We start from the raw sequence: 12,043 nt of genomic DNA, 5'->3' as shown, positions 1-12,043 counted from the left end.
TACAAATTACCCGGCCAGAATATAATTTACATTGCTGGAATTCTTACAATTTGGTGATCATTTTGAATATAAACATCATAGATTTTGCATTAGACATACAAATTTTAGATATAATGTTTACTCTGAGTAAATATGTTATCTTTTGTGCAAAATATATGACATTTATATTCAAAATATTCCTGGTCTTACAAGGAATCCAGCAATGTCAATTGTATTATCCTAACTTTAGTTTGAGGTATTATTTATTAAAATTTAGTGGTTTTCCCCCAAAAATTTCTCAGAGAGGGAAGAGCCAGCAGTGTAGTGTGAGAAGAGGGGGAGGGAGTTGAGTCCATTATTTGAATGAACATTAACTTGGCGACTGTATTTCTCTATTTCTCTTAAGTATGAATTGTGTGCATGTACCATCATAAAATTAAGATGTTATTTTTACTAGAACATAGGTATTGTGTCGGAAAAAGTGGAGTTTGGGGATCGGGCCAGTTTCTATTGGAATTAATCCCATATGTTCTGTTGTTCACTTAGCGCGGTTTTCACTTAACACGGTACCCTGTGGGTTTTATTGACCGCGTTAAGCGGGGTACTACTGTATTTAATTTTGCACTTTCTGTATTTAGTATTATGTGTGCATGTAAATGAGTAAAAAAAATTAAGAAAATTATGTGTATCTACCCATTTTTAAGAGTTGAAAAATAACCATACCATAACATATAGCTCACACATGGTGAACAGTTGCAAACCTCCTGCTCGGCCTGGGAATTACTTGGCGCTCATTTAAAATAATTCGTTCCAGGACATACCTGCAGTTTGTCTCTAACGAGCTGGTAACCTCGAAGGTTGAAGTCATAGTATTTCTCTTTAACTACTATTTTCTCTCAACATTCAAAGATGGTATTCCATCTTAGTATGTAGGGGTCACTGGTTGGAGTTAGTTTCTCCCCAACGTGGACTTTGTACACCATAGCCTCCTCAGTTGTCAAGACTAAATCTGGGATGTTGTCTCCCCGTGTGGGAATTCTTCTCCCCTGGCTTGTTTGGTAAGATTTACCCAGTCCATTGTTTCGTGATTAAAATCTCCCTTAAGGAGATGTTTTCGTAAGAATTTCGTTAACCGAATTTTTGTTCGTTATCCGAATTGAAGATTCTTATGGAAGGTAATTCGTTAACCGAGGCGTTCGTTAATCGAGGGACCACTGTATTTTGTTAAACAAACAATCATAAATCAACACAGCTAAAATTATGGGACGCGCACCACCCGCCTCTCGTCTGACTCACCAAGCACTTCCACTTTTCTCTCAATTTAGTTTTTCATTACTTTATGCTGGCCCTCCCCTTGCCCCAACTGAGAGTCTACCCAGATGTACCTCAGCCCATCTCATAGAATAAACAAACACTCATAAACCAACACAGCTAAAATTACAGGATGCGAAATGGTCTGTTTACTAGCAATCAGCTGATGTGAGAGGGTAGTCGCTAGGATGGCCAGATGTCTGGCTTTTGAGCACTCTGTCCTCCGTCCGGCGCTACCTCGAGCCGGATGATAATTTGTCCCCCTTTTTGGGGTCTGATTAAAAAAAATATAGAAATTACCTTAGGTATACTTAAAACAGCGGGAACTGAAGGCCATAATAACCGTTAACGTATTTTTATTATATGTAGTTGCTGTTGTCAACACTGCTGATGAGCCACAGTGTACGAGTCAAGTTGTCAATACCGTCAACACATTTGAGATGGTCAGTCTGCCCAAGGCCACAGTGGAGAATGGTTGACTTTTTTGTTCTTGCTTCAAGCCTCTAAAGAAATGCCAGAAAGAAAGACTACACCTAGACCCCGACTTACGACGGGGTTAGGGACTCAAATCCAGGTCGTAAGTCCGACATGGTTGTAAGTCCGACATAGATAAAAAAAAAAAAATATATATATATATATTTTTTTTTAATAAAAAATCTACAATGAAATACAGTACAGTAAAAGTAATGAATAATGATGAATGGATACAGTACAGTGAAAGTAATAAATAATAAGGAATGGATACAGTGTGACTGAGCACTTAACCTTTAATGTCAGCTGAATGCACATGGGGCCCCCATAATTTTCTAATTATACATGGAGACTACATTAACTGGAAACGTTTCGGTATAGAAAATGCGTGTCATTTAAATTTTTTTTTTTTTTTTTTTTTTTTTTTTATCTATATCTGAGGCGGTCGTAAGTCCCGACGGTCGTAAGTCCACGTAGTCGTAAGTCGGGGTCTAGGTGTACATTTAACCATGAATGGGCCAAAGAATTTGGATTTATTGCTAAAAGCAGAAAAGATGACTTTCATGTTTTTGTATACTATGCCGTTGTGATGTGGAGATTAGCAGTAAGGGAAAAGGTGCAGTTGAACGACACGCTACCACAGATAAACATAGAGTTAACACTTGTAGTGCTGGTACATCATCATTGTTATCATTTTTCTCCCCAGCTCGATCATCTCAAAATGACAAAATCTTGGCTGCAGAACTGTGTAAAGTGTATCATGCTGTGAATCATCATCAGTCATACAGAAGTGTTGATTGTGGAGTAAGGGTTGACAAATGTATATACAGTGACTCATTGATAGTGAAAGGTGTAACATGTGGGAAAACTAAAGCAAAAGCTCTGTGTGAAAATATTCTAGCACCATATTCTGTACAAACGCATGTGGAGTACATCAAAGAACATGGCTTGCCCTTTTCAATAGCAACTGATGCTTCAATAATGGTGCAACAAAGTGTTTCTAAATACTTCTGAGATACTTTCATGCGCCGGTTAATGTCCTAGATACGGCGGTTAACGTCCTAGATACGACGTTAACCGAAATGGACGTTGTCTGATCATCACAAACTTTGTATTTATACTTACGTGTATGTGGAATACTATATACGTACATATACACTTTTACTCTTAAATCACTACTGTAATGTGATACAGGTGATTAATTTTTATCTCTTGTGCAAAATACATGACGTTTATATTCAAATTATTAACCGTCTTAAATGGATTCCAGCAATGCTGGGCAGATGGGGGGAGAGGGAGGGAGCGAGGGAGCGAGGGGGAGCGGAGGTGAGGTAGTATGTTTGACAGTTGGCGCCCAAGGCCAAACGCCTGTTTATTTATCAGTTCTTAAGTGACTAAGCTTCTCTCTTATAAAAAGCCAGTGAAATGACCTGGGAGAATATAATTTACATTGCTGGGATTCTTGTAAGATAGTGATTAATTTGAATATAAACAAGCTATAATTTGCACTAGACATAACAATTTTAGTACCGTTATCATTTAGTACAAGTACACTACAGGTTTGCACTAAGGTCATTTATTTCTTTTACTTTTCTTTTAGTATGGTGTGTGCATGTAAATGGATGAAAATAAATGAAGAAATTTATGTAAATCTACCCAAAAATACAGTTGAAAAACTTTATATTATAAAATATACTACAGTACTGTACACTAATGTACTACAATTTTATCTCTTGAACAAAATATATGATGTTTATATTCAAATTATTCACTGTCTTGCAAGGATTTCAGCAATGCAAATTATAATCTCCTAACTTTAATCTGAGATATTATATAAGATAAAAACGGTAAGCCTAAAACCCTGCCTGGGAGGGAAGGAGGGAGGGACGGAGCCAGCCAGGGGAGGGGAGTGGGGGGTTGAGGTGATATGTTTGACAGTTTGAGCCGAAGGTCTCTGTGTGTTTATTTAACAGTCCTACTAAGCTTCTCTCATTTTAAAATGCCAGTGAAATGACCTGGGAGAATATAATTAACATTGCTGGAATTCTCACAAGACAGCGACCAATTTGAATATAAACAAGCTAAAATTTGCATTAGACATACAAATTTTAGATCTAATTTAAGAATTTTATTACAGAGAGCAAAATTTTTTCTTGTGCAAAATATATGACGTTTATATTCAAATTACTCACTGTCTTGCAAGGACTCTAGCAATGCAAATTATAATCTCCTAACTTTAGTCTGAGCTACTGTATTATACAGGTTGACAACCCTTTATCCGAAATTCCAAAAACCGAAAAGCTCTGAAAACCGAAAGTTTTTTTGTGGAGCAATTTTTTTTTTTTTTTTTTTTTTTTTTTTTTTTTTTTTTTTTTTTTTTTTTTTTTTTTTTTTTTTTTTTTTTTTGTAACAGCCCACAGGTCACTGACCCACATTGGGGCCTGGGGGGTGAAAATGTAATAGTAATAATAATTATAATAATAATAATAATGATAATACAGTAGTAATAATAATTATTCATAGTAAATAAAAATTTTAATAAAAAATACACAAAAATAAAATAAGAATGATAACAATAATGATAATAACAATAATACTGTAATAATAAAATAATAATAATAATAATAAAGAAATACAGTACAAGAATGATAAAAGATCAAAAGTGAGAAACACGACCTAGACCTATGAATTATTATTATTATTATTATTATTATTATTATTATTATTATTATTACTATTATTATTATTATTATTACAGTGACTCTCGGTTAATCTAACTCAATCCGCTCCAGCTGGGGTCGCTTGCTAACCTAAAAGTTCACAATCAAACCATTGTTTCAATGGGCTTGGTGCAATTGGTTCCAGCTCACCGAAAATTTCCTAAATTCAACAAAAATGGTAGAAAAGTTCACTTACTTGGAGGTGTGTATGTAGAAGGCTCCTGGATGATGATGATGATGATGGGATTTAGAATGGGGGTGGAGGAGAAGGAAGAAGAGAAGGCATTGGGGTGGAAGAGAAGTCACCCCATGGTGCCATTTCACCCATAAAATTTTAGCTCTCTGGTTTAATTCAAGATTATTTACTTTAAATCAACGCTGCACTGCATTATATATTGTCATTATATAAAATATATTTCAAAATGACCAATAATTCGCTTGGAAACACAGAAAAAAAGCATTTAGTTGAAGAGAGTCTCAAGCAAGATGTTACCTCCACTGAAAACAGAGAGAGACTGACGCCTGTTTGCTGTGTTAAGAGGCTGGATGCCGCGCATTAAACTAGTCACTTTACCTTCAATTTTGTTCAATAATTGTTGAAATGACTAGAAAATTGAATATTAAACTTTTAAAATTATTGAATAGTATAAACTTCTTGATATTTACAAAAATAGTAAGGAATTTAAGCCCTAGAACCGATTAATGTATTGGCGGACTGATACTAAAGCTGGTTGCCCGGTCAGTGCAAGCGAAAACATGTTGAGGTCGGTTCGTAAGAAGTTTGCGTAATTTTTTTCAAGTAACCTAATTGAAGATCCTGGCGGAAGGTAAAGTTCGTTAATTCCAAATTACGTTAACCGAGGTGTTCGTTAAACGAGGGGTCACTGCATAACATACATATATATATATTACATACATATATATTATTATTATTATTATTATTATTATTATTATTATTATTATATTTTAGCCCCCAGGCCCCAATGTGGGTCAGTGACCTGTGCCCGGGTGGGCTGATCCCTGTATAAAAAAAAAAAAAAACCTAACCATTCTGAAAACCGAAAAATTCCAAAAACCGAAATGCATCTGGTCCCAAGGATTTCGGATAAGGGATTGTCAACCTGTATAAGATAAAAACCCTGGCTGGGCAGATGGGTGAGAGGGAGGGAGGGAGAGAGCTTGGGGGGAGCGGGAAGTGAGGTGTACTTTGACAGTTTGCCCGAAGGTCTGGTGAAGTATTTATTTGTTTATTTATGTTTAAATCAGTTTTTGTGTTTTGCCCATAAAATTTCATAGAAGTGACCTGAGAGAATATAATTTACATTGCCGGAATCCCCACAAGACAGCGATTAATTTGAATATAAACGAGCTATAATTTACATTAGACATACAAATTTTAGATCTAATTTAAGAATTTTTTTAGAGAGAGCAAAATTTTTATCTTTTGTGCAAAATATATGACGTTTATATTCAAATTATCCGCTGTCTTGCAAGGATTTCAGCAATGCAAATTATATTCTCCCAACTTTAGTCTGTGATTTTATATAAGATACAAACTTAAAGGCTATTGTGTAACCAGAAACCTTCGCTGGGAGGAGGGGGGGGAGGGTGGGATGACAGTGACATGTTTGACAGTTGGCGCCTGTGGTGTGAAGTATTTAATTGTTAATTTATGTCCTTTAGGTTGAGTTTTTGTTTTTTGCTTATAAAATTGAATAGAAGTGACGGGGTGAGGGAGGTATCGTGTGAAGTAGGAAGCAGGAAGCCGGAGGTGCTAGTGATGAGGGAGGTTGGTGGTGGTTTGAGGAGGTGTTATGGTGGTGGAAGAAAAGGTGAGGGAGGTGTTGGTGGTAAGAGACTGGAGGGAGGTGTTGGTGGTAGGAGGGATGGTGTGGAGAAGGTGTTGGTGGTGGTAAGTAGGAAGGAGAGGGAGGAGGTGTTGGTGGTGGTGGAGGATGGTGAGGGAGCTGTTGGTGGTGGAAGTAGGAGGGTGAGGAGAGTTGGTGGTTTGAGGATGTGAGAGGAGGAAGTCGGTGGTGAAGGAGGTAGTAGGTGAGGGGAGGTGTGGGGAAGGATGGAGGAGGGAGTAGGGAGGGGAGGTGTTGGTGATGGTGAGAGAGGTGTGGGTGTTGAAAGAGGGAGGGTGTTGGTGTGAGGGAGGTGTGGGTGTTGGTGTGAGGGAGGTGTTGGTGTTGATGTGAGGGAGGTGTAGTTGCTGGTGTGAGAGAGGTGTGGGTGTTGGTGTGAGGGAGATGTTAGTGGTGGTGTGAGGGAGGTCTTGGTGTCTGAGGTGTTGGTGTTGGTGTGAGGGAGGTGTTGGTGTGAAGGAAGTGTTGGTGGTTGTGTGAGGTTTTTTTTTTTTTTCATGGGCCACGGACGTATATGTGATCGGACGTTGTTCGGTTGGACGTTAGCCGGCGCATGACTGTGCTTTCATTTTGAGAAGGGAGTGCAACATGTGTTACTTGACTTTTACAATGATAACAAAGAATCATCAGAGGCCATAACAAATCAGCTACTTTCTAAACTAGAGACGTCAGGTCTGGATCTGAATAAAGTGTCAGCATACACTGCTGACAATGCAAGTGTAAACTATGGAAAACACGACAGTGTTTATAAAAAATTGAAAATGGCTCAAAAGAAAGTTATTGCTGCAAACTGTCTGGCTCATATTTGCACAATGCAACAAGATTTGCTAAAAGAACAGCGCATTTAAAGGAATTCTGTGAATTCGTGGAGGTTGATAATTGCAATCTGTTGCGGCATGTTGTGACTAGATGGCTCTCTCTTTTGCCATCTATTGACAGAATACTAAAGTGCTGGGAAGTCCTAAAAAGTTATTTCCAGAGCTTAGGTGAGGAGGAGTACCCCAAGGTACTTGGAAGGGCTTTGGAGATGAAGGAAATACCTGTGAATCTTCAGACATCTATTTCTTCTTCCTCAGTTACTCTCTTAAATTGTTCTCAGACACTATTGAAACATTAGAAGCCAAGACATTCAGCATAATTTCGGTATTTAAGCTAATGGTTGAACTCGTGTAAAATAGGAAAGATTCTCTTTAAACTAATACCTGTACATTGTCCTTAATTGTGGGTGTTGCTTTAAATAATTTTTTTTAATTAAATCACTTTAAATCGATGTTCTACTGTATTTGGGTTCCCATTATGCTTTGTTGTCACATAACACATCCATAGCATAAAGCGAGGGTCAGGTGTACTGTAAATTTAGAGTTTAAATTTATGGGACCTCATTCTTATCGTTGGATTTACGTAAGTTGGACGTACATAACCCAGGGACCTCCTGTAGTTAATATACTGAAAAATTCCTTTATACGGTAAGTTTTCGTTTAACGTTGGGGATACGTTCCTGAAAATGCGACATTATACGAAACAACGTTAAGCGGATCAATTTTCCCCTTAAGAAATAGATGAAATACAGGATTTACGTTCCTGAGCCTCCCTTTGCCCCATGAAATACATTACATTGTCATGGGTTGCGTTAGGCTTACCCACGCAACCAACTCGAAAGTTTGTTTTACTAGAGATAAGGCACCTGGCGAGGCATAACTGGGACATATATTTTCCATTAGTGGTATGTTTGCCAGCCTTTGGGGGGGGGGGGCAGTAGACAATGTTGTACTGTTCATCACTTCACACCCAAAAACCTCATTTTAAGTAGTATCCCCTTGGCCATGGGTTAGTTAAGACGCTCCCATTCTCTCCCTCCTGAAGGGAGCGGGACACCACACCACATAGAGTCCTCCACCGCCACTCCGCCCTGTGGACCGTCATCGACACGAGATTAAGCCTGTTAACCTAGGTTGTTATCCCCGTGGAAATATCACGTGTGGATGCTGGTTGCAACAAGAGCAATCCAGGCTGGCCTTTCAAACCTACAGTAAATGGTTAATCAATTCATGCTTAGAGTTCTCCTGCACGACACCCGTCTACAGTGACAGTGATCAACACGAGACTAAGTGTGTTAACTTAGGTTTGTTATCCCTGTGGAAATATCACGTGTGGAAGCCTGGTTGCGACAAAAGCAATCCAGGCTGGTCTATTGCACCTAAATGGTTAATTCAAGTCACGCTTACCAGTTCTCCTTGCCGCGACAACCGTCTACAGTGACTGTCAGTGGCGCGAGACTATGTGTGGTAACCCAAGAGTACTTTTTGTTGTTATTGCAGTGGAAATAAGTCTTGTGTGGAAGCCTGGTTGCAACAAAAGCAATCCAGGCTGGCAGTAAATGTATCACTTGAAGAATTAAGGCTCTGTTAAGTCATACCCATAGTAGAGTAATCACATGTGTCCCCAAGTTGAAAGTTCCCTCTTTTAGAAGATTAATTTTATTACAGCGTGAACGTGAGTGAATCATATATCCATGCAAATTGTAAATCATTGTATGGAAGCTTGACAAATAAATGTAAGTGCAATTATCTGCCCGTATCTGTGATCCTATCTTATTATTACTAAAGGTAATGACTGATTGGTTATGACAAAGTATAACCAATAACTTAGATGGATGTTGGAAATTAATGGAATTCATTAAATCATCATTTATCAAGTATAATCATGGAATGTTGAGTGGTGGAGTGAACTTCTACGTAGATACGCCATAATCTCCTGTAAGTAACCAGTGTGAAGGTATCGAACTCTACGGTAAGAAATAAGAAATACGACATATTATCATCTTTATATAATATAATCCACTCTGACTACTACTACGAAAACCTAAAACCATGACATACATATACAGAAAATCATAGCCATTTGTATAGAAAATAGTATACAGGGTATATATATATATATACAGTGGGGTATGCTATAACGAACGGATCCTACTACGAGTATTCCTATAACGAACGGTTTTACCTATAAAATTGAGAATGCTATAACGAACGCAACTCCTACAACGAACGCGGATGAATACGGGACTATTTCGCCTGGCGCATGAATATTGTTGTACCGCGACCCACAACAAGAGCGTCAGGCGCCATCTTTGTCTCATTGTGTAGCCAGTGCACCACTGTTATTGTTGAAATTTCGTCTTTTGATGTGGAAATTCGCATTATTTGTATAACTATTTTGTTATACAAGTATACAATTGTAACAATGAGTCGTCCAAAGCGAGTGAGAAAGCTAATAACCCTTGAAACTAAGAAAGAAATTATAAAGAAACGTGAGAATGGAAGAAGCATTGCGAAACTTAGTGATGAACATGGGATGGCTAAATCGACTATATGTACGATTTTGAAGAATAAAGAGGAGTTAAAAACTGTGCAAGTGGCTAAGGGAATCTTTAGACTTAGCAAAGCAAGGTGTAATGTGATTGAAGAGATGGAAAATTTACTCTTAGTGTGGATAAAGGAGAAAGAAATGGCAGGTGGTAACATTAGTGAAGCTATAATTTGTGAGAAGGCTAAACAATTGTTTGAGGACCTTAAAGCCAAGACTCCCAGTGGAAGTGATAGTGATGTGCCAGTGTTTAGGGGTACCTGCATGCTGAATAACACTAAGGTAAGATAAAGTACCGCATTTTTTACATTTTCCACAGAATTTTTTCAGTGTTAAGTGGTTGTATTTGGGGGTCCGGAACGGATTAATCCTATAACGAACGAATGCTATAACGAACGAGGTTCTGGAACCAATTACGTTCGTTATAGCATACCCCACATATATATATAGAGCTACTAAGTTTGTATTGATACTCACCGATGGGCGGAGGTGGTAGAGCAAGTGTGTGGTAGGTAGTGAAGCGGAGGAGGCGGATGACAAGAGCGGAGGAGGAGGGTAGGGGGAGTGGTGGAGGAGGGTGGGAGCGGAGGAGGAGGGTGGGAGTGGAGGAGGGCGGGAGAGGAGGAGGGTGGTGAGTCACTGAGACTCTGCAGCTGCCTCCTCCTCCTGCTCCTCCTCCGTTGATATTTGCTCCTCCACCTTTGTTGTTGGCTCCTCCTCGGTTGCTGTGTGCTCCTCCTCAGTTGCTGTGTGCTCCTCCTCGGTTGCTGTGTGCTCCTCCTCGGTTGCTGTGTGCTCCTCCTCGGTTGCTGTGTGCTCCTCCTCGGTTGCTGTGTGTTCCTCGTCTGTCGGCTGTTGTGAAGATGCTGCCTCTGCCGTCCTGTGACGAACAAATTAATCCAGTGTTGACTGCTTGGTGCTACTCTTCTTTCTTCTTCTTATACATCTCCGTGTAACAACCAAAACTGTCATCAATGCTGCGTTGAACCTTTGAGCTATGTTCTCTGTTTGGGTCGTCAGCTATAAGGATTTGCATTGCTTGCTGGAACATGTTGAACGATTCTGCCAGTCTCTTGGAAGTTAGCGTTCGCTGAGGTTTTTCTTCGTCGTCGTCGTTTTCAACGGGACTTTGTTCTGTTAGTTGCTGCAGATCTTCATTGGTGAGCCCCTCTGTATGGGATGCCAGGACAACCTCAAAATCCTCTGATTCCAGCTCATCAAAGCCTGCCTGTCTAGCCAAGCTGAGGATATCCGTATTCGCAGCTGGGACTAAGTCCGTGAATCCCGTAAAACTGTTGACGCACTCGGGCCACAGTTTACGCCACACACCATTCAGGCAACTTTCTGAAACCTCTTTCCATGCCTTGCTAATGTTGTCAATTGCATGAAGAATGTTGAAGCCACGCCAATATTCTCAGATCGTGGGTTTATTTTCTCTGTCTGTAGCCTTGAGCAGCTGGGCCATGGTACGGCATAAATAATACGCCTTGAATGTGGCGATGACGCCTTGGTCCATAGGCTGCATCAGTGCTGTCATGTTGGGAAGCAGGAATACAACTTTTACAGTCATGCAAGTCGTCGAGATTGGGAGGATGAGCTGGAGCATTGTCAACAGTCAGAAGAATTTTGAAGTCAAGGTTCTCTTTGGCACGGTATTCCTTCATTGCAGGGATGGCATACATGCTTAACCACTGGTTAAATATGGCGCCGGTTATCCATGCCTTCTTGTTTGCCTTGTAAATGACAGGAAGGTGATCCTTAGAGTAACCTTTCAGGGCCCGGGGGTTGGCAGCGCGACAAATCAGCATAGGCTTCAGCTTGAAGTCGCTAGCAGCGTTCGCGCCAAGCAGCAGCAATAAAGCGGTCTTTTGCCCCTTTAAAACCTGGCGCTCTTTTCTCCTCCTTGGAGATATAGGTCCTCTCAGGCATCCTCTTCCAAAAGAGACCAGTCTCATCCACTTTGAAGACTTGCCTCGGTGAGTAGCCTCCTTGCTGGATAATCCGTTTGAATTCTGGTCGGGAATGTCTCAGGAGCAACCGTATCTGAACTGGCAGCTTCACCGGTCATCTTAATGTTATGGAAGTTATAACGACGCTTAAATCATTGAAACCATCCTCGGCTGGCTGTAAAGGTCTCTTCCTTCGATCCTTAACCCTCTGTTTCCTTCATGTCGTCAAACAAGGATCTGGCCTTATGCTGGATAACCAAAAGGCTCACAGGGGCATTGCATTTTTCTGGTCCTCCATCCACATTACCAGCATCTTTTCCACATTTTCTATCACAGGACTTCAATAGTACGAGTTGTTTTAGTTGCATTGAGAGTAGTA

General features: G+C 39.8%; 1 protein-coding gene across 2 annotated transcripts in view; it reads left to right on the top strand.

Moving 5' to 3' along the window:
- The window catches only part of LOC121868439 (N-acetylglucosamine-6-sulfatase-like), a 96,076-nt gene that overhangs the window by 64,146 nt on the left and 19,887 nt on the right, over positions 1-12,043 (top strand). The gene's annotated exons all lie outside the window — the stretch shown is intronic.

Source organism: Homarus americanus, unplaced genomic scaffold (assembly GCF_018991925.1).
Source record: "Homarus americanus isolate GMGI-L3 unplaced genomic scaffold, GMGI_Hamer_2.0 scaffold19318, whole genome shotgun sequence".
Classification (NCBI taxonomy): Eukaryota; Metazoa; Arthropoda; class Malacostraca; order Decapoda; family Nephropidae; genus Homarus; species Homarus americanus.
Note: the sequence above shows the minus strand (reverse complement) of the source record. Positions and strands in the feature narration are given on the sequence as shown.